Source organism: Pteropus vampyrus, unplaced genomic scaffold (assembly GCF_000151845.1).
Source record: "Pteropus vampyrus isolate Shadow unplaced genomic scaffold, Pvam_2.0 Scaffold114, whole genome shotgun sequence".
Classification (NCBI taxonomy): Eukaryota; Metazoa; Chordata; class Mammalia; order Chiroptera; family Pteropodidae; genus Pteropus; species Pteropus vampyrus.
Genome location: NW_011888895.1, coordinates 3,079,467 through 3,106,129, shown reverse-complemented (window position 1 = coordinate 3,106,129; position 26,663 = coordinate 3,079,467). Strand labels below are relative to the sequence as shown.

Sequence of the window (26,663 nt, the reverse complement as noted above, 5' to 3'; positions counted from 1 at the left end):
GATGAACAAAATATGGTCTATCCATTCAATGGAATATTATTCAGCCATCAAAAGGAATGAAGTACTGCCACATGCTGCCACATGGCTAGACCTTGAAAAACAGGGAGAAAGAAACCAGACAAAAAGCCACAGATTGTCTGATTCCATTTATATAAAACGTCTACAAAGAGGCGAATCTGTAGAGACGGAAAGCAGATCAGTGGTTGGCAAAGGCTGAGGGGGAGTGACTGCTAATGGGTATGGGATTTCTTTCCCGGGTGACAAAAATATTCTGGAATTAGGTAGTGGGGTTGGTTGCACAACTTTGTGAATATGTAAAAACTGCTAAATTGTATACTTTAAGAGGGCGAATGTTATGGTATGTAAGTCATATCTTGTTTTAAAAAGTTAAAAAAAAAAAAATTTGCTGCAAAGCCTCCCAAGGAGTTAAAAATAAGAGGGAGAGGGGAAAATCTGATCTTATTTCGTGGATGCCTGTGCTGGAGATGGTTCAGCAGCATCCTCTGCGAGGCACTTGCTAGTAGAGTAAAACCCTCCTTGGCCTCATCTCTGCAACACTCGGTTTCAGGCCTTTATCGTTGCTGCCTGGATCCATGGAACTAAAGAGTTTTGATAGCTGGAAAGGACCTGAGAGATTCTAATTCAAACTTCTCACTTGTCAGGTGAGGGAACTAGTCCCAGTGGTATGATATGTTCAAAGTTGCCTCGTTAGTGGCTGACCTGGACCTGAAACCCCGCGTTCTTGTCACTCGACATTTTTGGAAATTGTTTTCCTCCTTCTCCTCAGTCTCTCTCTGTTCAAATATGATTGTGCATCCCACAGATCTTAATCTTCCAAAACAACGATCTTATGTCACCTCCCTGCTAAAAAACTTTCAGTAGCTTCCTAATGCCCCTGTCTCCTATCCGGCACTTGGCTCCCACAGTTCCCTAAATGAACTGTCTTTGCTGGCCTAACACAGAGTGTACTTTACAATATCACGCCTTTGTTCACATTTTGTTACTAAACTTTTTATATGTTCATGCCTTCACTCCTCAGCTAAATCCCATGTTTCTTGAAGATTGGTATCATGTCTTATGTATCTTTGACCTTGGGACACAGGGCACAATGCAGTTCCTTGAACTTGGTAGGGCTCGGGAAATAGCTCAGTTGATTCCATTCAAGACTACAGCTAGTCTTTGCCTCTATATATCCAAGGTGTATCTTAGTTCTAGTGACACGTGGCTATTTGGTGTCTCATTTGTTCTGTTGGAAGACAAAGACTGAGTTTAATTTTGGGGTATAATCTGGACAAAAAGATTCTAGAAAACTTTCATAAAAATAGATTTAATCTCAAAAGGGCTGTGGACGGTGTCTTGGAGGATGGTGGTCGAAAGAGTCACACTTCCAGTTATAAGATAAATAAGAACTAGAGATGTGATGTGCAGTGCGATGGATGTAGTTAACACTGCTGGATGAATGATACACGGATGACACATGGTTGAGAGGGTAAATCCTGAGTTCTCATCACAAGGAGAATTTTTTTTCTTTTTTCTTTCTTCATTTTTATTGTACCTATATGAGAAGACAGGTGTTAGCTGAACCTATTATGATGTTCATCTCACAGTATATGTAAATTGAACCATCATGCTGTACATCTTAAACGTATACAGTGATGTATGTCAATTATTTCTCAATAAACTTGGAAAACAAAACAAAACAAAAAAGCAAAACTCACTGACTTAAAAAAACAACAACCACCAAACATTATTTTCAAAATAAACTTTTTATTCATTGCAAAAATAATTTGGGTTCATTGTAGAAGATTCAGAAAATTCTGAGAAGGTTCCAGAAATGTCAAGAAGATTAAAAGCACCCACAATCTTGGCCCGTGGGGAATATCGATCGATAATCTTTGTTTATAGAGCCATTTTTCTATGCACACGTATACACCACAGATACATTGTTTACAAAAACGAGATTCTGCTCTGCATGCTGTTTTGTAACACGCTTTTAAATTAAATGAAAAATGTAATAGCGTTGCATTAGATGGGAAGAATTTTGCTGCCGTCAACTCAAATGATTCATTCTGATGACATGGAGAAAGAGCAACTCAATATTTGTTTTGCTTCTTTGCTTTTCTTGGTGCAGGAAAGGGTAAAAGAGACAGAGTAGGAAGAGTTCTGAGAACTGGGGAACAAATACCTTTTCAGCCTCCGATTCCCTGGGGGTGGGGGTGGAGGTGGGAGGGGAATTCTGCATTACCATTCTGGGTCCCCTCTCACCAGCTCTGTGAAGGAATTGGCTAAGGCGTCCATTAAGGTTTTTTCCTAGCTCTAGGATTTTGTGAACTGTGAAGTTTCTCCCTGTCCGTTCTTCGTCCTTGGATATTTCAGGGCCTTCTATGTGCTCAAGAAGGCAGAGAATGTAACTGCTTTTTCCCTGGTTTATGCCAGCAGAGTGCCTGGCAAAGGACTGGCACTCCATAAATATTTGTTAACGAATGAATGGGTGAGACTCCCATGAATGATATCCTTTGTCACTAACATCATTAGGTCTTTTTTTGGAAGCACCATATAGGAATTCTATATTTAGATTCTTGGAATTGGGATAAAAATACAAGTAAGCAACATCGTACGTTAAATTGATTAATGGAAAGTATTTTCCTACTGTCATTTTGTTCTTTCCGTTGTCCCATTAGGGAGATATGACCATTTCCTTTCCACAGGTAAATGGATGGGCATGTTCTTCTGCTATGCTACTACGTCTCATTATTTCTTTATTTCAGGCACCCCATATTCTCTTTGGTTGGAAAAGTCACTCCACAATCACTGAGGCAAGCTTTAAGCAGTTCTCAAACGTCAGTGTTTTTCAACAATTGCCTGGGGCTTAGCGATCCCCGTTGAAAATAATCATTCAGGGTGATTTTGATGCAGGTGGTCTGAAAAGCATACTTTGAAGAACACTAGCTTGAAATATTTTAGATTCGGTAATTTGTCAAGCAGATGAGGTGGCCATTATAAGGCCAGTAGGATCTTCATTGAGCATCAGCTTGCCCAAGCTATGGTTTCCAAGGAAACTAGAGGACAATATAATAGTTCATGTTCATTATGGGTTTACCATGCCAAGAGCTTTTGTTTGTGCTTTGCATACATTATCTTCTTTAATTCTTTTAGGAGCCCTGTGGACTAGGTCCTATTGTTGCCTCCATTGCACAAGGAAACTGAGGCTCAGGCAAGTAGTCTAGCTTATCTACAATTAGGTGAGGTTGACAACAGGATTAATCAAGTCCTAATACTGCCAGGTTAAGGAAACTGAACTCTGTGTGACTTTTATAACAGCTGGGGGAAGCTGGTGAGTATCACTGGTTGATAGGGAGAGTAATTTGTATTCTGGCTTCTACATTCATGTCCTTTCCCATGTGTGGATTGCTCTTGGTGATTGTGAAACTGGAAAACAAAATAAAATAGTGAAATTCCCATCATGTTCCTTTCTTCCCTGGGGTGGGACCAGCTCTAGAACCAGCCTCTGCCATATTCTCAATCTAATGTTATTTTACCCCCAAATTGAGCCATTCTATCTGGGAAATTTAAACACCGACTACTTACCAGCTATTTTAAGATATTAAGGAATTATTGTGTGTGCGTGTGTGTGTTAATTTTTATTTTGGCTGTGATATAGGTATTTTGGTAATGTTAAAAAAAAGTGCTTATGTTTTAGAGCTATATACTGAAATATGCACAAATGAAATGCTAGAAGGTTTTGGATTTGCTTCAAAGTAATCCATTTTGGGGAGGGGGTAGATGAAATAAGATCAGTTTTAGGGTGCTAATTATTGAAGCTGTCCGATGAACACATCGGAGTTTATTATCCGATCACCTTTGGTTTTGTATGTTTGAGCATTTTCATAATAAAGAGTAAAAAGTAATTACCTGTCTCGTGTTCCTTCTAGTCTGTAAGTGGATTTAACAAGTTTAACTAAAGCAACTCGAAATTAATGATGGATTAATATGTGGTTGCTGCGAAAGAGTATTTACATTTTTTAGCAAGGATCTTCGATGTCTTAATCCAAAGAAGCAAATATTTTGAAAGTTTCAGGCATTACCTTGACCTGATAAGGGAAATATTTTGTATCAGCTCGAACTTTCTCCTTCCTTATTATACCCGTGTATAGGATCGTTCCTGATCCCTGAGTTCAGGGATGCTTTTGATAATCGCTACCTTTTCTTTTCTAATAATGCTTTATAATGCTAACCTAAAAATAAAAAGGCTTTTTCAGAGTGATAGGCAACAAGCATTTATTGAGATCAATAATAGTAACTATTTGAGATGCACTGATTCAGGCAGAAGCCCAAATAGTGTTCCTATTAGAGACAAAGGCAAAGGATATTTATGAGAAAGGGAAAGCGAACAATTGGTGTGGATAAGCTAACGTAGTGACAGTAATTCTAAACAATGTTTTTAATTTTCAGTGCAGTCGTCATCAGTCCAGTAGTCACAATAACTGCTTTCTTGTTATCCTTGCAAACAGTTCTTTGAGAAACAAGGTTGCTTAGGCCCAGTCCAAAGATTACTTTGTCCTGTTTTTAACATCCCAGGGGTTGAGGTATAAGACCTGCAATGCAGTTCCTCCGGCAGGGCAGTTCCTCCGGCACGGCAGCTCCTGCTCCATTTTAAAGTGGCTCGGTTTCTGTTATTGTTTGCAATGAGGATGTGGTGTTGTATAACATTCGAAATGCTTTCAGTTGTAGCTCCTAGACACTTGTTACTTTTCTCTGAGTAGATAGTTCATATTGTTAAATATGGGAACAAGTAGGGGTTCCAAGAGGTTCACTGGACTGAGTTATTGGACTGATTAATGAATCCTTTCATTTATCCATTTCTCCTGCAAACAGGCAGCTTGCATTGAGCACCTACTAGATATCTGATGTGGTGCTGGGTCGACATGATACAGAGATGCGTAAACTGGTGCCTGACTTTGAGGTGCTCACATTTTAGGAGGCAAAACAGTGTGCTAAGTGAGTAAATCTGCATTTGAGGGCTTCACGGAGATGAGACTTAGGCTGCGTCATGCAAAATTAGCAGAAGTTCATCACACACCTAATGAACGTCACGATCAAGACCAGAACCCAGTGATCCTGCTATCCGTCTGTCTGGTCCGGCACAATTTCGGTGTTGTAATTGCACTTCTCTTTTTTCAACTGAAATCTCAAATTTTTTTTTTTTGTTCTTTATAATGCCTGCAGGATTTTTCTTAAAGCCTTACAATGATACTGTTATCTATGCTGTACAAAATAAAGCCGAGTTCTTTGTTGGGGATGCAAAGAGCAATAGGCTGCTGGGAAGGAATGGGCAGAAGGCAGAATGATGACCAAGGACTGGTCCCTTCTAGGTATAGCCAGTTCGGTGTCCGTTCGTCTGTGACACAAATCACTGCATCCTCGCACTCTGAGGTGATTAAGACCTTTCATAGTGACTGACGGTGTGGAGAACCTCACTCATGTTTACCTGTTCTCACAGCCATTACTCATCTCTCCCCGTACACCCCCACACTTGCACACAAAGCCACAGAGTGACTTAAAATTTTTTTCTTTAAAAATCCTTCCCCCAACCCATTTTAAAATGTCAAGTGCTTCAGTTTTGAGAAAAAAAGAAAGCATGACTCATGACAGGCTGACAAACAACTATCTGGAGGTACGCTGATGAGTCACGCCTCCGAGATCTGCCTTTATGTTGTAAAAAGGGCCCAGGATTGAAGGAGCATCATGGGACCAGCCAGTAAAATTCCACTACTTTCTAAGGCCGTTTGGGAGGTGACTAAAAAACCCTGGGCTTTTTCCAGCCCCAATCTGGTGTAGGACTCTGGGTGCCCTCAAGATATGTTGATCTATACAGGCAATCAGGAAGAATGATTGTTAATAACTGGAATAAAACCATTATTATCTTTCCATGCCCACTGCCATGCTGAAGCAGCCCTGCTTGCTTCTGTGAGCCAGTGAGACTGCTGGATTTTCTTGAAGGGTATTGGGTTGCTAAGCAACAGCGCTGGCAGCATCCATCATGCCCAGCAATGTCAGCACCAGAGTGCGGCCTGTGGAGCATGCTTGCTCCCCTCCCCCCAGCTTCCCCTTGTACCCCCTCCCCTGTGAAAAATGCTAATTTGCATCTTGGGGACAGGAGCTGTGCCAGGTGATTCTGTGTATAAAACACCACAGTGCAGCACACGAAGCACAAATACTGTTTTTGTTTGCAAAACAAGGCATGTGACAGGACTGAAAAAAGAGACTCATTTGTGTACACTACTCATATAAGGAGGGTAGACATAATTTAAAAGCCTGTGTGTCAAATATCCTGGTGTGCTCTGTCTTTAAATCATTTTTCTCTCTCTGCCCTACAGCATCTTATTTATACTCTGGTCTGTCCATCTCTATCTCCCTCCCTTTGTTCTGTGGTCTCCTGGGTGATGGAGTTATTGTTTGTGTGTGGGGCTGTGTGGACAAAAGGGAGCCTATTTCTAAATGGGAGACGGCCCCGTAGTTAACGGTTGGAGGCTGCTGTTTACGAGGCCTGTCACCGTGGCAGTTTTGCTCTGGAAGAGCCCATTTTCTGGGCGGGGTCTCCACCTGGGTACCCTCTGTCTGTGCCTTTGACTTCCTTTTGATGGGCAGCAGGCCAAGTAAGCTGGTAAAGTGCCAGAAGCAGAGTGATAGGCAGGGAAGAGTATCAGCTTTGGGGTAAGACAGACCTAGATCCATCCATATCCTTTCTCTTTTCCAACCAGCTCTGGCATCTTGGCAAATTACTCTCCCCATTTCTGAGAAGAATGTTAAAAAAACCCAAAAAACCAAAAAAAACACCACCTCATCAGGTTATGGGGAGGGTTGAGTGTGATAATGCATTAACATGCCTGGTCCATAGTGTTTATTAAATGGCAGATATTACAAAGATTGAGGGAATCATAGATGATGCCCAGTTTGAAGGGTGTTTAAGATGTCGCCTGGTTCAGCCCAGTGGATAAGTAAGGCAGGCTTCAGCTGATTGCCAAAGGCTACACCTGGTTGACCCTTGGTGACAAAGTTGGGTCATAGTGCTCAGGCTTCTGGCCCAATGGTCTTTCTCTGGGGCCCATTATGATATCTGCTTCATCCTTAAAGTTATCTCTGGGATTGGGACTAATGTCCCTCTTTATTATAAGCGAACAAGGTTGGCTGTCAGGAACCTTTGGCCGACTGCAGGATTTCGGTGGTGATTAAGACCTGAAATTTGACTGGAAGCCTGGTGAAGCTGAAGGATCTGCCTGGGAGCCTGGGAGGATGTTTAGCTGATTTTCCTCTGGCAGCTCTGTCATGCTTTATGTTATCTCTGCTCTGAAGCCGTTAAGCAAGAGCTATGTCTAAGAAATATGTAGGATGCCTTATCTGAAGGTGACTTTCTAATTCTAGGTGTAAAACCATAACTACTGAAGATTGTTGGTGGCACAAGGCCTCAGTTATTATCAAAGATGCTATTTTATACATTTAAAGAACTCCCCTACCCCCAAGAATCTACACCATTCTCTCTTAGAGAAACCACGCCCCATGAAGGAAAGCTGTGACCTTCCTGGTCTGGTGTTCCTGGCAAGGGAAGAGCAGGGCAGACAGCCTTCAACTCTAACTGAGGTGGGCGTGTCCTGTGGTCCAGCTGGGCATGCCTTTTTAGGAGCCTGGGACTAGGGACAAGAGATTGGTCCAGGTTTGCTTTGGGTCAGAGTTGGGTAAGAAGACTGATGGGCAAAGTGAATTTGCAGGAGACAGACAGGTCAATGCACGCTGGAAACCCTGGCTGTGAGGGGCGGGGAGCGATGCATTGGTGACCAAGACCCATTGGGAGATCCACCAGAGAGGCTGTCAGGAAATTCCTCTCCTACTTCTGATCCTGCCACACCATGAAGAAATGGGAAGGTTCCTCCAAGGGCAGGACATTTCATCCACTAGTGGTGCCTTAGAGTCCAGAGTCAGTAAAAAAAAAAAAACACACCTAGAATACTGGTCAAAGACGAGCCAGATCTGCTGGCTTTCAGTCCTGGCTTTATCATTTAGCTGTGTCACTTCGAGCAAGTCATATAACCTCTTGGGGCCTCAGTTTTCTCATAAGAAAAATGAGAATAATAATATATACCTTCAGGGATGTTTTGAGAATAAACGAGGCAATCCATGTAAAGCACTTTGTACAGGACAGAACACTCCAGAACTGTTAATTCTTTTTGTTGTTAGGGCCTGATATCTCTCTTTAGCTACAGGTTAGAGATGACAGGGGATCATAAGAAACCCCAATTCTACCCCAAAATGTGAAAGCTTTTTTACTCAACAAGAGAGAAGTGGTCTGCAAAAAACTCACCATCATGACCTCCAGGGCACAGTCCAGCTCCCTGGGGAGAATTACTGTCTCTCCAGCCTGCCAACCATTCCCTTCTGTTGGGTGGCCCAAGGCATAGCACAGGGCACAAGAAGTACAAGCTGCACCCAGTGATTAAACTGGTTCTTCTATAAGAGAGGTGTGACCTTGAAGGGGAGCTCATGTGGGATCCTGGGGCAGGGCAAAACGTGAGAGCAACTCTCTCAGACCCCTCCTCTTGGTACACCTTCTCAACACTGCTCGGCAGCCAGGACCCCAACTAGCACAAGCCTGGGACCCGATGCAGGTGCATAGCTGCTCACCTGGGTGATGCTGGCTCAATGAATGGCTACTAACCTCCTGGGACCAGAGATGGGCCCTTAAAGCAGCCAGGCTATTGTTCTCCAGCCAGGTGGAGTGATGAGAGTGTGGAATGGAGAGCACCTCTACCTCTCAGGAATGCAGGGAGAGACTCTCCCTCCACTCCACTCCCCTGCCCCCTGGATCTTAAGTGAAAGTATTTTCTCTTTCTTCTTTGCACTCCCCTCTTCCTTACAATCAAATATCATGTCTAGGCTATAAAAACAGTCCCAGGAAACCTCTTCACATCTCGATGGGGCTGGAAAAGTGATGAGATATATGAACTACATTACCTGGTGACACTTCTGCTGCGAAATCTCGTGATGTTCTGGATAAACTACCATGTATAGCCTTTTAAGTGCCGATCTGAGCTCATAAGAAAGCAGTGGCCAAATGAAGAGGATTCTGCAAGCCAGAGCATCAAGCACGTGACTGGAACAGTGGCCCCCTAGGTACAGGGTGGTATGTACAGGCTGATTTTCGTAATCTGGGCACTTGGCTTTGAAAGTTCACCCAGGACATTTGTGTGGTAACCAGTTTGGTGATATTATGAGTAGTGCTGCTTTGAACATTGTAAGAACATTAATTTTGGTTGAACATAAGACATTTCTGTTGGACAAATACCTAAGAGAAAAATTATTGCATCTTACGTATGCATTAATTCAGATTTGGAGGATTCTCTAAGCAGTTTTTCAGAGTGATTAACCATTTTAAATTCCTAGAATATGAGCATTCCAGTTGCTCCACATCCTCCCCAACAATTGATATTGTCTTTTCTTCTCCACCTCATTTTAGCCACTCTGGTTGGATTTTTGTTTCCATGATGACTGATGACAGTGAAGACTTTTTCATAAGTATTTAAATTTGGTGATTTGGTATATGCTTTTGTGAAATGCCTGTTCAAGTACTTTGTTCATTTTTCCATTTTTTTTTTCTTAATGATTTACAGGTTTTTTTTTTTTTTTTTTTTTACATATCTAAAATATAAATCTTTGCCAGGTATATTATTGCAAATAGCTTCTTCTGTTCTATAGCTTGCCTTTTCATTCTCTTGGTGGTGTTTTGTTGATGAACAGATGTCCTTGATTTTAATAAAGCCAATTATCAGGATTTCCTTATAGCCATTGCTTTATGTCACCAATTTAAGAAATGTTGGTTTACTCCAGAGTAATAAAGATATTTTCCTATGAGTTCTTTCAGAAGCTTTGTTTTTCTTTCACATTTAGATCTATAATACATCTGGAATTCATTTTTTGTGTTTATAGATTTTTATATCTGTTAATATTAATTTTCTCATCTAGATATCTAATTGATCCAATGCCATTTAATTTAAAAGAATATTCTTTCCCCATTGTGCCGCATTGTCACCTTTGCCATAAATCAAGTTACCATATATGTATTGGCCAATTTCTAGATTCTTTATTCTGTTCCACTAGTCTATTTGTGACAATATCACATTGCATATCATGTCCTAGCTTTAAAAGAGTCTTGATATCAGGTAAAGAAAGTCCTCCGACTTCTACTTCAAGTTCGTCTTGGTTCTTCTTGGCCCTTTGCATTTTCATATACAGTTTAGAATCAGTTTCTCTGGACACGGAAAGAAGGAAAGGGACGAGAGTGGGGCATTTTAGGATTCTCAACAAATCTGAAGTGCTTTTTAAAAATAACTTAAATAAAAGAAATGATCAGCTTCCTGTCCTGGTCCTGATGGAGTCTATCCTTTAAGCTTATCTCTCCCACTGATTACAACTAAAAGTCTGTACAAAAAATGCAACTACCTGAGGATTCTAAAAAGTAATAGCAGGCAGATTGGAGGAGAGAGTCACAACTTGAAGAGTGATCTATTCAGGAGTGAGTTACCCATTTTCCCCCTCTTTTATGTCTCAGCGTTGACTAGAGAGAAGGCTGGTTGTGGACCTAAAATTCTGAGGAAAACCCTGTATTTGTACCAGAAGATTGAGAAAAGGGGGCCTTAGGAGGTAATGAATAGGAGAAATTTGAGAGAAGAGAGAAGTGAAGGGGAATCCCCAAATTCCGTGTGTGAACCAACACGAAGTCTTGCCCCGAAGTTGTATATGCCCAGGAGAGACATGAAAGCTTAAAGCAAAGGCTCTGACAACTGGCCTGATGCTGGAACCCCACACACAGAAGAGAAAACAGAGCTTATGGTCTGAACTCGACTGGGTTGATTGTCTGCTAAAACAAAGCAAAGCAAAACAAAACAAAATCAACATCCTCTAGAGTTTTTTTTTTTTTTAATGGAATCTAAAGTTTTACAGCATAATATTTAAAATGTATTAAATACAATGCAAACTTACTTGACATGTGAGAAGCGGGAAAACGTGACCATTTCTCAAAGGAAGAGAGAGTCAATGATGTTGGAATTATCTGACAAATACTTTAAGGCAGAGATTACAATCGTGCCCACAAGGTAAAGGAAATAGCCTCAAATGGAAAGATAGAAGTGGTCAGCAGAGAAATAGAAACTGTAAAAAAAAAAAAAAAAGAATGTAATGGATATTTTAGAAATAAAAATGATAATATCTGAAATAAAAAAAATTATTGAATGGATTCGATAGCAGAATGGAAATGGCAGAGAAGATAAAAAAGATCTAATCTGAAGGACAATGAGGAAAATGATTAGAGAAAAAAGAACAACAGCAACAGTCTCAGGGCCTGTGGGACAAGATCAGAAAGGTCTAACATTCTTGTCACTGGAGCACCAGGAGGCAAGAGGAAGGAAGTTGGAGAAGAAAAAAAATATTTGAAGACTTAGTCACCGAAAATCTCCCAAATTTGGTGAAAAACATATTTCTAAACTCAAGAAGCTCAGCGAATTTCAAACAGCATGAATTAAAAGGAAATTGGGCCCAGACACATCACAAACTGTTGAAAACCAAATATAATGGGACAACCTTGAGAGCAGCCAGAGATAAGTAACACATTATAGATAGGTCAGCAATGACTCATGTGACCAAGAGTTACAAACCATGCAGGCCAGAAGACAGTAGAATAACATCTTTCAAGTGCTTAAAGGAAAAAAAAGAAAAAAAAAAGTTAATCCAGAATTCTATGTTCAGAGAAAATACCTTTTAGGAAAGATGGTAAACGAAAGACATAGTCTCAGATTAAGGGCAGGTAAGAGAATTCGTCGCCATCGGAGCTGCTTTAAAATCAACGCTCAAGGGGATCCTACAGGCTGAGGGTCGATGACACCAGAGGGAGACCGGGGACTTTAGGGAAGGAGGAAGGGCATCAGAAATGGTAGATGGCTCGGTAAATATAATGGACTCTTTTTTCTTTCCTTAAGTTCTTTTTGAAGCAAAAATTGTAACATTAATAGAGTCTTCAATATATTTAGAAATAATACATATTACAACTATAACAGAAATGGGAGGAGAGTTAAAGGTGCATGTGGTTGTAAGGCTTCTACATTTTTCCATAAAGTGGTAAAACGGTAATATGAAGTAGACTGCGAAAAGTTAGCAGTGTGTATTGTAATCTCTAGAACAACTGCTAAAAATATAATACAAAGAGATATAGCCAAAAAGCCAACAGTTAAATTAAAATGGATTACTAAAAAATGCAAATAATTCAAAAGAAGGCAGAAAAGCGGGAACATAACCAAAAAACAGAGGGGACAAACAGAAAACAAATACTCCAATGATAGGCCTAAATCCAACCGTACCCATAACTACACTAACTATAAATGATCTAAACACATCAATTAAAAAACGGAGGTTTTCAGGTTGGATAAAAAAGAAGACCCGAAAATAAAAGACAAACAAAAAACTGTTAAAATGTAATGACGTAGGTTAAAAAAGGAAAAGATAGAAAGCAAAGGAGTTGATATGTACTCATGAGTTAATTATATTACTTGTTATTATACTTGATATATTTGAAATATTCACAATAATAATAAAAGGAGGTTGGAAAAATAAATTTTCTCCAAAACTTCCCATGATTCCCTTTTGCCTCTGAGATAAAATCATACAAGATCTTAAGATGTCTAGTCCCATCTAGTCTCCTATGTAACTAGACCAGTGAAGGGACCAAGAGCCAAGATTAGGAATCAGGCAGCCAGACTTCAAATTCCACTTCTTACCTATTGAACATGGATGAAGAACTTAACTTCTTTAAACCTCAGAAGGCTTCAGTTGTAAAATAGATATAACATTACCTAACCCTAAGGGTTTTTGTTGAGAAATAAATGTAATATTGTACTAAAGTACCTGGCCTAATGCTTGCCACATAGGAATTGTTCAATAAATATTAGCCATTAGGGGCCAGACCGATTTACCTGCTGTTTCAAAGACATACTGTACATTGTCCTATCTCTCTTATCTTACTAACAAACTGCAGATTGCAACCCCTTAATGGGTGGTGAAATTGATTGAGATGATTATGACCAGTACTGAAAAAAATTGGAATCAAATGTTATAGAATAGAATAGAATGGGATGGAATGGAATGGAACTGAATGGAACAGAACAGAACAGAACAGAATTTTTGCAAAAGTAAATCGTGTTTAGTTAAGGTAAGCATTGTTTCAATGTATGGGTATAAAATGCATTTCTTACTGTGGGTTTTCGCCAAAATGAGCTTGAGAAAGATTGGTTTCCGAGAATCCTTTGGCCTGGAATAATGAGCTCTCTGGCCCTCTCCCATGGATTTTCAAAGCCCTTCTTAAGACCTACCTCCTTCAAGAAGTCTTCACATGACCCTCATTGCTATGGGCTGCCACTTCTGCCAGTTTGAACTTGCTCTCACTGAAGGGTAATTTCATCCAGCAGTTCTGAGGACATCGAGTACACCTCTGGCTTTGGGTTCCGGTTTTCCTAGCTACGTTTCTGCTTTGTTTCCGTAGCTCAGCCCCTATTTTGTGCTTTGCCTCTTGTAACAGATTTTATAGAGCTCCCGGGATCAGCATGGGTTGGGGGGCTGTTCTTGGGGCACTGGTGAGCGTGTGGGGGGCTTCTTCCTGCCCACCTCGTGGTGGTCACGTTAAGGATGGTCCTTGTCTTCCGCCCCTAGAATGAGCCCTGAGATATCCATCCATTCCTTGTTTTCTTTTTGTATCATTCAATACACATTCCAGTCATTCTTGTTATCTGTGAACATGGAATTATCGAATACCGAATAATTGCCCCAGGGGGAAAACAGAGTTAGGTTTCTTCGAGCCTCTAGTCACACTATTTTCGTCAACCTAATATAATCTTATTTATTTGCATTTTCATTTAAAGACATCATATTTGATAGAGATCATTGATTCATTAACATTGAACTTACATTTGACAAAAATAACACACGCCTGAGGGACAGTCCCCTAACGCGTGTTTTCTCCGTAAGGCCCGTCACAGCCTTCCTGCTCTGAGGGACACTGGACAGCACCTCAGCACTGTGCTTGGGCACTGCTTTCAACCATGAAGTCACCAGGAAAAATAAAGCACAAAAATGTAAAAAATGTGGCACTGAATAGACCGGGAAAAGGACCTCTGTTTAGAGTATGAGGACTGAAATGAGAACGTGTGTCACCTGGTTCGGCCTCAGCCGGGAACGTGTACATAGGCAAGTTGCATTTTTCACTGCCCTGAGCATATCCGTGAGTGATTGTGAAAGCGCATTGCTTTGGGAATTACAAATAAATTTTAGCCAGTAGAATTTACAAATGTGGAATCTGTGAACAGGGATCCACTGCGTATCGTCTGTTTGCCAAGCACTGAGGGGTTAGAGGTTGGTCTAAGCACTAAAGACAGGCGTAGGCCCTGCCTTCCTAGAGCCTAGAGACCAGTGTGGGTGACGAAACACCAGTCAGAAGCAAACGAGAACCTCTATCGTTTCAACCATGGCAAGGGCCATGAGGGAAGTGGTAGGGCTCAGGGAAGAGAGTGAGAGGGATGTGGGTGGTTGGAAAGGACCTCTCGGAAACCGTAGGTGCGAGAAGGAGCCAGCCGCATGACGAGCACCGTGCGAAGAATGTCTCAGGCTGTGGGCACAGTGCATGCACAGGCCCCGAGATAGGAAGAAGCCTGGAGTCTCAAGTGTCGAGTTTTCCATCTGTTGGTAAGTCCTTTTGGCCCTATCTTCCTAATATATCCAGAAGTGATCACTTCTCACGGCCTCCCTGTACCACCCTGCCTCACGGAACCCAAAGAGGTTGGCGTGGCGGCAGCACAGAAGGGAAGGAGGAAGGTGGCCTGAGACGTCGCCAGGGGACAGATGACGCAGGACCTGTAAGTCCTGAAAAAGAGTTTGGCTGCAGTCGAAATGCTATGGGAAGCTGTATATGCTTAGGCTTTAATAAGAGAGTGCTGAGATGTGATTCAGGTTCTGAGACCAGGTCCTCCTGAGAAGAGGAAGCACCAGAGGGCAGTAAGGGCAGAAGCAGGGGATCCCCGACCCCCGGGCCATGGACCGGTACCAGTCCGTGCCCTGTTAGGAACTGGGCCGCACAGCAAGAGGTGAGTGGCGGGAGAGCTGTTGAAGCGTCATCCTTATTTGCGGCCATTTTTTTTCAGGCGAGGCAACCCTTGGTTGACCTCACAGATTGCAAAGACCTTGTCAACTCACAATCCCTTATGTTTAATTTTTATTTATTTTTATTTTATTTTTCCCCAGCGCTAGCATCACCGCCTCAGCTCCACCTCAGATCATCAGGCTCTAGGTTCTCATAGGAGCACCGGTCCCTGGTGCCAAAAAGGTTGGGGCCTGCTGGGCAGAAGTGAGTTCTCCTCTGATTTTTCTCGCAGTCTGAGCCTGGGGTGCTGGTAATGGAGATGGAAAGAAATAGGTTGATCTGGGAGGTGTTTAGGAGGCAGAATCACAGGACCGCTGATGGCTGAGAGGTGGCCAGGGAGGTGGTCATTGAGCTCTGGGTCCTTGAGCTCTGCCTCTCAGGCTCAGCTTTTCCTGTCGTTTGTCCTGAGCGAACCTGTCTTGTTTCCTCATCCTCATTCTTCCAGGCCTGGCCTTCACTACTCCCTACCTTCTGAGCCCACTTCCTGATGCTTGAGTTTGAACCCCATTTATATTTGTCGTCTTTGCCTCTTTCCTGCTCTTGTCCCGTGTTGCTCAGTTCTATAGAAGCTTCTGTGTGTGTCTGATCCCTCCAGGTGAACTGATGCTCTAGCGTGTCCTTTCCTTCTATGTCCTCCATCGCCTCTGACGACGCCCATGTTTGCATCTCCTACCTGGACCCCGAACTCCGACCCCCAAATTCGTGTCTCCAGCTGACCACTCAGTGCCTTTGTTGGAACACCCAACAGGCCTCTCGTCCAAGACTGAGCCCCCAACGTGCTCCCCACAAACAGGCCCTCCCCGTAATCTTCTTGGTTGATGACAACTTTATTCTCATTATTCAGGCCTAAAAGCTTGGAGCGATTCTTGATTCCTCTCTCATGCCCAATATTCAGTTTTTTTTTTGTTTTTGTTTTTTTTTGGCGAGTCCTTTGGGCTCTGCCTTCCAAATGCGTCTGGAATCTGACCGCTTCTCGTCATCTCCCTGTCCCAGCCTGCTTCAAGCCACCACTGTCTGTCACTTTGACAATTGCAATAGCCTCAGATAGAGTCTTTCAGATCCTTCTCTTCTCTGAGGTCACGTGGTGCTGCTTCCCCTCTCCCTAACTCCACCCCCACCTGCTGAGTCCTTAGACTCCCCTGCATGTCCTGGTCAGGCTTCTGGACTGCTGTTCCCTTCCCCCACTGATATGCTCAGCTGGCTCATCCCGTGTCTCCTTGAGTCTTCGCTCAAATTCCCCTTCTTAGTGAAGCCTTTCCTGCTCGCCTGAATGAAAATCGCAAATAACTCCCGTTCCCTCCCCGCTCCCTCACCTTCCTGATCCATTTTTCCCCATTAGCACTGACAACCCTCTACTATTCCGTGTATTTTTTATTTATTTTGTGTATTCTCTATCTATTCTTTCTAGAATGTAAACTCCACGAAGGTAAGAGTTTTGGTTCATTTTGTCACTGTGGTGTCCCCAGCTCCTGGACAGCTGTGTGGGCAACCTGAGCAGTTGCACTGGACCTTGTGCTCGGAGGGCCCTATGCTTGGTTTCATGATCTGCTGTCGCTGTTTAAAATCCTTAATGACTGCCAGGCACATCGTAGGCACTCAACGAATAACTCGTTGGATGCTGAATGTGGAGCTGGCAAAGCAGACGCGATATTAATGGTTGCCGATTAATCGACTGCCTGGAGGGAGAGCTGATCATTCATTCCGATTCATTCATTCATTCATTCATTCATTCATTCCCTGCGTCATTCCACAAATATTTATTTGAAGAGACTGGGATTAAGATTTTTGCACATTGATTGTGAGCCCCGTTGTATTATACTCACACTCCATAGACTTGTGGTATTTTAAGAATCACGTCATCCTGTGATGTAAGTATGATAGTTCCCATTTTCAGATGAGGAGACTGAAAAGTTAAGTAATCACCTAGTCTTGGGCTGGCGAAGGCCTTAGCGGGCCGTGCCATGCTGCCCCCCAGCTGCGTTACAGGGTGTCCCCGGTACCCTCGGCCTCCTCCTTCAGAGTTGCTCCCCATTCATGGGCTACCCTTCCCAGACTCGGCCTCTGCCAACCTGTGCTCTATGTCCTTTATGTCTTATTGTGGATTAATCTATGTTTTTGAGTCATCCCTAACTGAGGACTGACAGGCAGTGCTCCACAGAGAAGGGCCTCAGGAAGCAAGGCTGGAGGCCCTGGGATGAGGCCCCAAAATCACCCCATGTCGCTCTCACCAAATCTGTTTACCCATCAGGCCAGGCCGCAGATGTAGCATGGAAAAATAGTCCCACCTTTCGGCACAGATCTAGAAAGCTCTGAAATCTTAGGGAAATCATTTGAGTAATACCTTTTACAGGAAAGAAGAGAAAATGAAAGTAGCTAATCATAGGATGAGGCACTGGCGGGGTGGGGCTGGTGATTCAGTCAGAGGTTGCCGTCTGCATCCTCTGGCACTTAAAAGCTATGAATGGGGACCAGCCCTGAGTTACAAATTATGCAAAAAAACCAAACAAACAATGCTATAGGAGCCAGATGAAAAGATGGCAGTTCTAAGTATTTGACGTTGACATTTGTCTTTGTGGTTTCACTTGAAAATGGGGTGTGCCTGTGAGTCTCAGAAATTATTAAACTCTAAGAATTGAAATTACAAATATAAGAAATATATATAAGAATATAATATGTAATATAATAAATCATAATGTACATACAACATATATCATATCTATAAAACAAATGCAAGTAATAATAGATATATAACATATGAATATAACATACGAAATAAGAAATAAATATAAGAAATATAAGCATTGAGATTATACTGTGAGCTTGCTTTTTGTAGTCAGACTTATCTTCCCTACTGAATTAGCTGGCGAGTAGAGGAAACTGAACTCAACCCTACTTAGGATAAAGGAGGTTTTATTTGTTTGTTTGTTTGTTTATTGCTTCTATCGTTAGAAGAGGCAGATGGAGTGGGCTCAGGGACGGATGAGGTCTGAATCTCTCCACCTCTCCTCTGTCATTGTAGCTTGGCTCTCTTGGGCATCATCGGTTCCTGTCGGGCTGAAGACTATGCTCTCCCGCCAGGAGAATGCCCAGCCTCAGCCCCGGCCTCCATGGCTTGATGCCCAGCGGGGCAGAGGGAGCTTCTCTTTCCCCCAGCCGGGACATGTGAAATCGTAGATGAGCTGGACGGCTATGCTTGATCACGTGCTCCTCCTCAGGTGGGCGGGAGGGAGAGGGTACCGTGACTGGCCATGTCACCACCTCCTCAAGAGGCAAAGCACTGTGACCCAGCCCCTCGACCTACATTGTCTTGGGGGAGAAGTAGCTCCCCAAAGGAACGGGGAAAGGAAACAGCTTTCAGCATAATCTTGGCTTCTTTTTCCATATTGTTAACAGGAGGCATTCTGTCTCTGAGACTGACACAATGCACAGTTTTATAAAGAGTGTTTTATAAGCTCTTTCTCTTAGCTGTTTCCAGATTCCAGGTGGTTTGTGTTCCAGGCAAAAGACCTGAGGGAAGAAAAAACCCCCACTCTGAAGATCAACTCATTTCTTATTTTGGGATCAGTTGGTAAAAGGCAGGCTCTGGAGTCAGACAATCCTAAATTTGAATCCTGCGTCTGCTGCGGAGTACAGGGTCTTGGGAACATGGCTTAGCGTCTGTTGGCCTGACTTCCCTCACCTGCAAAGTGAAGATAAAATTGCATCCCTCTTAGTTTTAGGATAAAAATTAGATAATAGGTATTACGAAATAGCACAGAGGGTGGACAGATGTTCTTAAAATCAGGCCCTTTAAAAAATTGCTTTTTATTTTTCAGTTAGAGTTGACATCAATATTGTACTCATTTCAGGTGTGGAGCTTAGTGGTTAGACATATATGTAACTTACAAAGTGATTCTCCGGTAAGTCTGGCACCCACCTGACACCGTGCATGTTACAACATTGTTGACTATGTTCCTTATTCAGCAGACGTTCTCTTATTTACCTTTTCCTTCAAGGACCAACTGGGTAATTCTTTACCCCTCCAGGAGCCTTGGAAAAGCAAAATATGACAGCCTACCGTGACATTCTACATACCCTTTTAAAATCAAGTGCCACATTCATTATACAGAAATAGTCCACCCAAGTCTTTTTCTTTTCCATTGGACTGCAGGTACCTTGAGACCCAGGGCCACGTGTTCCCTGTTTGTAAGTCCCCAGTGTCAGATTCAATGCCTGGAACACAAAAGAAATAGAATCAACGTGGAGCTGCTGAATGACTGAATCACTGGCTAGAGATTTTGGGGTTGACTGATTTATCGTCCCTTTAGAAACCACATTGTGCGTTACACACACATGGAGCAAATGTTCAACTATTTTCTGCGCTTGCTTAACCCGGGGTACCTATTTACCTGGACCCCAAAGGAAACGTTTAGGTGAACACATCATCTTACTGGTTAGAGGCAGCATAGGGCAAAGGCGGATTTACACTGCCTGGGTTTGAATCCTTACCCCACAACCTACTGGCCTGTGGGATCTTGAGCAAGTTTCTTGATGTATTCATGCCTCAGTTTCTTCATCTTTAAAATGAGACAGAAGTGATACCAAGCACATAGGGCTACTGGGAGAATTGAATGTGATCATGTATAAAAATCACTCATTACCTAGTATGTGCCTCACATGATACATCCTCAGGATAAAAGCTACCACCCCAGTATATCAGACTATGATTTAGACTGTGGGAAGGGGCCTGAACTGGGGCCACAGGGCTCGCTTGGCCGTCGCTGTATTTGTAGAAGTATAGGCTTAGCTGCTGTAACAAAGAGATTCCAAGGCACAATGACTTACCAAGACAGAAGTTGATCTCTTTCCTACGTGACAGTCCAGAGGTCATCTGTCGGTTCAGGCCTGTCGGTTCAGCTCCGTATCCTCAGCATGTGTTTGCCATCTCTGCGCCCAAGGAGACTGTCCAGTTCTTGTCATCTCCTTTCAGCAATGAAAAGGAGTAAGAGACTAAGGGTGGGGAAAGGATTATACGTCCAATCCTTTGAGGGCAAAATCAAGATGGGACCCCCATCACTTCTGCTAACGTTACCTAGTCACGTGACCACACCTACTGCAAGGCAGGCTGGGAATGTAGTCTTTAGCCAGATGTCCATGCCGCCTGCTAAAATGTTATACTCTAGAAGGATGGAAGAACAGAAATTGGATGACAGCGAGCAGTCTCCCATAGCCACTGAGGATCTCACAAAAAGAAGGGTCAGAGTGAGAGTTACTTTTCAAAAGGGCTCTTTGCCGGATTCCCGCGGGAGCGACGCATTTACAAAGCCAAACTCCTCACGAACCAGAATTTAGGAAATGATTCAGGCTCCCTGGCTGACTCACACATTGAGCATCCTGGAGAGAAAAGTAGCCATACACCCATTTGGGGTTTGGAGCTTAGTTTATAATAATAATAATGACTTTGGCACAGAAAACTTCCTGAGGGTTAATGAATGACTGGCTTGGATTAATAGCCCAAATCGCCTCCTGAAGTCTATCAACTCCATCCAGCTTCATATTAATCTACAGGAAATTCTTTGTATACCCAGCTATTACTGCTTCAACTTCACAAAATGAAAATGAATGGATGCTTCATTGGAACTTGGGAAAAAACTCGGTCACCATTGTGTGTGGCCACCAGGCTATCATTATTTTTTTTTTCAGGCACATTTCCTGCATTTTACTTGGTTCTCTTTCTGGCTTCATTTTGCTGCATGGCAGAAACAGCAGCAGCAGCAGCTGGCCTAGGTTAGCTCTAATTTACTTGCTATTTATAGTGCATGCCATAAAGCTCATCACACTTGTGATTCCCTATTTAAATTGTCCCCCGAACTAGACTAAGAGCTCCGTGAGGTGAGAGACACCCAGGAGTCTTCCCGTTTGGCAGAGCCTGGCCACAGCACTGCTCAGTAACTATTTGTTGAATTGAACCAAATAGCGTAGCTGCTGAATTTTGAACAAGTTACCATGGGTCCAGTGGATTCCTCAAAGCAAACCTGGGAATCTCTGCGTTCAGCTGGATTTAAGACCATGTACTTTTCGTTCATCAAAATGTGATGAGGTTCCCAGGAGAATAACTCAAAACAGAAAGGTAAGGATGTAGAAGTAGTTCTAGAAGATAATGTCTAACACCGCCAAACTGTCGACTTGGGAGAGAAGCGTGGGGCGTGCTGAAGTACCTGGGCATTTCCCTGGCCTGCGGGGACTTGCACTGTTTCCCTGGCCTCGGAGTTCTCTGCCAGTAGATGTCATTGATGAAATAAGCTTGTTTCCCCCGGTGAAGTCCCCTGGTTCAGGGAAGCAGAGTTTACGGATGGCTCCAAGTTTCCTCTGCCCTACTATTTAAACGCCTGCCTTCTTGTCTGGCATGTGGCTGGCATCTGTGAGGACTTGCCCAGTGAGAGGCCCAAGGCCTGAACAAGGATCTCACCAGTACCTTTTGTCACTGTGGCTCGGTGAGCAGAGCAGTGCCATGGTATTGGAAGGGCCCTGTCTCGTGGAGCGGCGGTCTCCAACCTTTGTGGCACCAGGGACTGCTGTTGTTATGAGAATCTAGCTCCTAGTGATCTGAGCCGGAGCTGAGGTGGTGATGCTGGTCCTGGGGAGCGGCTGCAGATACAGATGAAGCTTCATTCCTTTGTCCACCGCTCACCTCCTGGTGTGCAGCCCCATTCCTGACAGGCCATGGACCGGTACCGGTCTACTGCCCGGGGGTTGGGGAGCCCTGTTGTGGAGGATGTCTACTAGGACCATCAAAAATCTGGTTTGATTCCACACTGGGACCCCAAGGTGGGCTGCAGATGGCTCCCCTGCCCCCACTCCCAATCCTTTAATGAAAACAAGCAGAGTGAAGTTCCACCTGGAGAAAATTCCTGGCAACAATGAAGGTGTTGGTGGCTTTTAAACCAGGGGTGGGGAGCGAGTTCAAGAAACAGGAACCCTGACATGCTGAGGTGGGAGTGGGACCAAGGGCTCAGAAAATGCCCGTTTCCTTCTGTTGTCCATATAAGAGCTGATAAGGAGAGTTTAGAGTTTGGGGGGAAGGCTTGGGAAGGAATGAGGGAGTTTAATCAACTAGAGGGAGCCTTCCAACTTATATTTCCCAGAGTTTGTTACGTGCTTTGTTTGCCTAACGTGTTAGATGTGCCAAAAGCAGAAACGAAACCCCTATAATACTAAGCCCTGGCATGCTGTCATCTTCTGTCTGGCGGTCTTTGGCTTTTATTTTTCTCTCTTCAACCCAGGGCAGGAAATGGAGCTGCGAGCTCTCAGATAATACTGTGGCACCGTGTCTAAGCAGTATGCATCTAATCAGACATGCGGTTTTATATAACATAGATTATTAAAGCTAGGGGAGGTCAAAAGTTTTGTATCAAAGGGAGTAGGGTATAAACCTTGAATAGTTCAGTGACAGACAGGCTTTCATGGTAAATTACTGTCTCAGAAGATGATAAAGAAACAGAGACATATTTCTTGCACTGAGAGCTTTAAAAAAGTAAGAGAAGCTTCCCTTACCCCTTCGAGTAATGATGACTCATCGGATTTTGGAATGAGTAACATATGAGCTATTTCTTAATCTCTCTGGGCCTCAGATCCCTCGTGAAGTAAAGCGAGGTAGCTTCCTACCCTACCATTCTAGGGTTTTTTGGGGGGGTGCTAGGAATGAAAGAGAAAATCCAGCCTGTTCCACGCGAATGAGGTCTCAAGGAAGGGCTCGACACCCACTGATGATGGGCTCACCTTCAAGTGTCCTTCAGGCGAGGTGCACACTGACTCGGAGCCCTGGGTTGTGGCCCTCCCACTCATGCCCTGTTAACTAGTAGGGCTTACAAGATGGGACCTTTGCGTAAGTGAGCACATGGGGGCAACAGGGTCATCACTGAGTTTGCTGGGATCCTTTTAACATTACAGTCCTAGTTGAGTTTTTATTTGCTGCTTCTCAATTTTTCATTGGGTCGTTTGAGGAACGAATACAATTCGATGATACATTCTCTTTCTCACACTTCTCTTTCTTCTTGCTAATCACACACACACAGACACACAGACACACACACACACACACACGCACGCACACGCACGCACGTTTACCCATTTTGTCTGTTTCCCAATGATTACATCCTGAACTACTGCAGTCTCAGAAGCAGCATAGCTCGCCAGAAGGAATGTGAGGCTTAGAATCAAAAGGCCAGGGTATGACTTCCACTTTCATTTATTTGCTGGGTGGCTGGAGGCAAATCAGAGCAACACTCTCTGTTGACTCATTTTACTAGTTCCCTATTGCTGCTGTAATATATTACTACAGACTTGTTGGCTTAAAACAATACACATTTATTCTCCTGTATAGCAGGCCCTTGAATAACATCGTTATGTTCAATGTTGTTCTGTTGTAACGTTGGCGAGCAAAAGAATTGATTCCCAGCCCGGGCCACTACCTGAGTGGGGTCTGCACCTTCTCCTCAGGCGGTGTGGGTTTTCTCCAGGGACTCTGGTATCCTCCCACGTCCCAAAGATGTGCACGTGAGGTGAAACGAGTGTCTCCTTTGCCCCAGTGTGACTGAGCTTGGGTGCTGGTGGCCTGGTGATGGAAGGGTGCTCTGTCCAGGGTGAGTGCTGCCTTGCATGGCCAGGAAAGACTCCCGCCAGCCAAGACCCTGAGATGGGTTTTAATTCACCTTTCTTAAATGTATGTCTAGCTCATATTCATTTCGATGTTTAATATTAGAAGCGTTTCGGGTCCTTATTTAGAAGTTTGGTGACGTTTCTGTGACCCGAAAGATGCCGTAGGAAATTGACTCTTGCTTATGTCGATCAGCCTATGGTAAAATTGGTTTCGTTGTACGTCGTTTCATTTCCGGTTGCAATTTTCAAGAACCTATCGAGAGTTGGAATGCATTTGGGGGCACAGCGGCAAATGCCTTCTTCCTTTTCCTTGGGCGAGACCTTCGCAAGGCAGTCATGATGTTACAGAGGAAGAGAAGACACACAAAAGTCCCTTGTTTTCAAGAGGCAGCGTGGTCATGTGCTTAACAGGCTATTTAGCTGTACTTAATCCCTTTTCCCCCACAAAGTTTTATTTTCCTAGGAAGTGACGAGATGCCCCAACATCCTAGGGGCAGGGGTTGGGGCCACTGCGTGCAGCCATCCTCGCTCTGGCCTCTGCGGGGAGAGTGGCCAGGGCCTAGAGGTGGAGGTGTGGTGGGAAGTCCATGGGAGCAGCCAGGAGGAGGGGGTCACAGGCCCACGGCCTCTGAGGTGGCTCCTGGTAGGAGAGGCCAAGACTTGGGCGTGGCCCGGAGAGGGACTTTCCCAAGGAACGCAACGGGCCCCCAAAGGCCAGTAACGAGATGAAGAATCGTCCCTGAGCTCCTGCTCCGTGCGTCTGTGAATTCACATCGCAGGAGCCTGACACGTTCATTTGTTGAATCACCTGAGTCTGACCGACCCTCGTTTGGCCCCTGTAAGCGAGAAATCTGAGGCCGTGATCCCACGCGGCCTCCGCAGGGCTGGCTCTCCTGGCTTTCCAGGCGATCTGGCGGACGCCCCTCCTTTGACTCCCAGCAACTCGGGGGGCGGATGAGATGTCACAGCAGAGGTCTTCTCCTGCTCTCCACAGGGTCCCAGCCCGGAGAGCTCGAACGACTTCTCAGTGTGGCGCAGCACATGTGGCCAGCCCGAGTCCACGGCTCTGTTCGTGACACGAGGACCAGGAACCTGCCTGCTCCTGACCCTCTCTCTTACGGATTTGTTCATCCTGAAGACAGTTTTTCACGTTCCGCAGAGCCATCCTGTTGAGGTACAGGGTGACCAGCCACTCTAGTTGCCCAGGACTGGGGTGCTGGTTTCCTGGGCTGTGGGATTTTCAGTTCTAAAACTGGGTATGTCCTGGCAAACTGGGACGAGTTGGTCACTGTAGGTGGCGCCTCCCACAAGTACCCACTCACCTGTCCGGAGGGGAGGTGTGGGGAGAGCGGCTGTGTTGGGCCTGCATTGTCCGCTAGCCGCATAGCCCTTGTGTTTAGTCGGGGTTCGGTTGGGGAAACAGAAAGCCCTCTACGTGTTTAAAACAGGGAATATGGTGCAAGGAATTGGCATGAAAACTTAGAGGCCAAACAGGGAACAAGAAACTCAGAGATTAACCAACAGACGCCATGACCACCTGTTGGCTGCAGGGATGAAGGGAGGAGGTAGAGCTACCGGAGCCTGGGGTCATCCCTGGAAACTGAATCCACGAAAGAGATCCAGCCGCTGGCGGAGGCGCTGCTGCTGGGGCGGAGGCGCTGCTGCTGGAGCGCAGGGCGGGGGACGCACTGGTGTCTCCTTACCTCTCGCCCTCTGGTCTCCCGCCTGGAGTTTCTCCTCTCTTTTGGAAGGTCCAGGGAGTAGGGACTGTAAGCAAATGCCGGGCTTATTGGCCAGGCAGGTAGACTTTACCGATGCCTGGGTTTCCTGTTCTGGGGAGATCCAGGACTTCTTCGGGCATCGGCTTCTGTGCTGACGCGTGCATTTGGAATGAATCCCTCGTGACAATCAGCTACTTCGATCGAAGAAGCTCAGTCATCAAACATTTAAGCTGAAAGGCATCTCCAAGATCATCTGCTCAGATGGGGAACAGGAACCTGGACTGCTGACGGAGGGATGGTGCTGGCAGCGTCAGGACCGGAACAGGGTCCGTCTGTGGCTCAGGCTGAGGCAAGTTCCCCACAGCCTGCCTCTTCCCTCAGGACCACTGGCACGCGGGTCTGTGGTCCCTCTGCACAGGTACTGATGGAAAGCGCCAGACCTAGCCCTTCACTAGCGACAGTGGGGACATCAGCGTGAGACTCTGTCTGTAAGAGGCTAATGCCTACAATGGCCAACACTTATTGCAAGAGAAGGAAACCTTTCTCAGGAAAACGGCTGGCTAGATGTTCTGATTCCACCTTTATTCAGTACAATAACAGGACAGGAACACCAAAAAAAAATTCAGCGCTTTCATTTTATGAAATAGCAGGATGTAGATAAATTAAAATTTTTTCCTTCTATTTTGTTCCCCAATCATATTGTATTGCTTTAATAAACCGTATATATCGAATATGTAATATGTGTTTATTCGACAAGTGTTTTCTGCGTTCCTATGGTTTAGTCATTCCGCAGCGTTTATTGGATGCTTAATCTTGAGCGAGGCGGTGTGCCAGTGGTGAGCGAGGCGGGCTGCTGGCCCTCTCTCCAAGCTTAGCGGTAGTCTGCGTCCCAGGCACTAGGGTGGGCACTTCATCAGCCTCTGTCTCTGCCCCCTCCTCTCCCTCCCTTCCTCGTTTCCCAAACCCCATCACCTTGGGAGACACATGCTGTGCTATGAATAGCGATGGGTGAGATTTATTCCACTCTGGCCAGTATCTGCTCTTGCGGGATCTCCCGCCTCTCTGTAAAGCCCATC

At 44.4% G+C, this 26,663-nt stretch overlaps 2 long non-coding RNA genes across 7 annotated transcripts; one reads left to right on the top strand and one right to left on the bottom strand.

Annotated features, from left to right (window-relative positions):
* Nucleotides 1-18,122: 18,122 nt before the first annotated feature.
* On the bottom strand, nt 18,123-20,559 carry LOC105295841. Of its 6 annotated transcripts, XR_002781716.1 has the most exons (5): nt 20,482-20,559; nt 20,301-20,387; nt 20,054-20,191; nt 19,300-19,441; nt 18,123-18,903 (listed from the first exon to the last, which is right to left on the bottom strand). It is a non-coding gene; the product is annotated as an uncharacterized LOC105295841 (long non-coding RNA). The 6 variants fall into 6 exon arrangements; XR_002781714.1 differs by having other exon boundaries at nt 20,319-20,527; XR_002781713.1 differs by lacking the exon at nt 20,482-20,559 and having other exon boundaries at nt 20,301-20,475.
* A 231-nt stretch (nt 20,560-20,790) lies between these two features.
* On the top strand, nt 20,791-26,325 carry LOC111743453. Its single transcript, XR_002781717.1, has 2 exons — nt 20,791-21,338; nt 24,861-26,325. It is a non-coding gene; the product is annotated as an uncharacterized LOC111743453 (long non-coding RNA).
* Nucleotides 26,326-26,663: the final 338 nt, after the last annotated feature.